The sequence below is a fragment of the Nanorana parkeri genome, unplaced genomic scaffold (genome assembly GCF_000935625.1).
Source record: "Nanorana parkeri isolate BGI_ZX_2015 unplaced genomic scaffold, ASM93562v1 scaffold1054, whole genome shotgun sequence".
Classification (NCBI taxonomy): Eukaryota; Metazoa; Chordata; class Amphibia; order Anura; family Dicroglossidae; genus Nanorana; species Nanorana parkeri.
In genome coordinates this window covers 369,754-370,601 of record NW_017307322.1, presented here as the reverse complement: position 1 = coordinate 370,601, position 848 = coordinate 369,754, and the positions used below count along the sequence as shown (strand labels likewise).

At 53.7% G+C, this 848-nt stretch overlaps 1 protein-coding gene across 1 annotated transcript in view; it reads right to left on the bottom strand.

Moving 5' to 3' along the window:
- LOC108796083 (hydroperoxide isomerase ALOXE3-like) overlaps positions 1 to 848 on the bottom strand; it is a 17,348-nt gene that overhangs the window by 6,956 nt on the left and 9,544 nt on the right. The window lies entirely within an intron of this gene.

Here is an 848-nt window from a genome sequence, read left to right as displayed (position 1 = left end):
GAGAGACCAGGGCCCCACCAGGCGCTGGATACTGATCCGGCAAGTTGCTGGGCCCCCCCAGAGCCTGAGGCCCCGGTGCGCCCGCACCGGTGGTAGTTCGCCACTCGCAGGCACCGCCAGGCATCACATTCTTCTGTGTGAGGATCCTCTCCTCTTAGCCCCACCACCTGGCTGCCGAGACAAAGAGGGTCCTGCATGAGAGTCAGGTAAGTCTGGACCGGGAAGGGGGATGCAGGTGGTATTCAACATCCCCCTGATTTTTATTATGATGTATTGCTGGGACTTTTAGCCATGCATAGCTGGTGGTATTCTGCATTGCTGTGTAATCATTATAGAGCAATGCAGAATAGCACCAACTATGCAGGACTACAGGTCCCAGCAATGCATTATATTTTTAAGTAGGTATGCACCAGTCGGTGCCAATACTGGGCATTTTCACAATTATTCATACTCGTGAAAATGCCCCGATACAGGTGTTCGGTCTAGAATACCAACGTAATCGAATTTGCCGACCTCAGCATCGGCGCTTGTGCACAGACCAGTATGATAGAGGAAACCTTGATCCGTCTGTGTGCAAACGCAGATACTGGGTTGGCGTTCGACAGAACACCGGCACTTCATTTTTAAACTGAAGCGGCTGCCTGAGGTCCCGCGCTTGCTGGGGACCTCGGCAGCCTTCCTGTTAACCAGTTTCATGGCGGCGGAGGGGGGGGTTAGGGGGGCCCTTCATAGTTTCTTGCCCTGAAGGTTCCATTTACGCCACTGAATTCCAGCAATACATTATACAAAGCTGCAGCGGCGGATCCAGGGCTATCTGGATCCGCCGCTTACACTGTAATGCCCCCCCC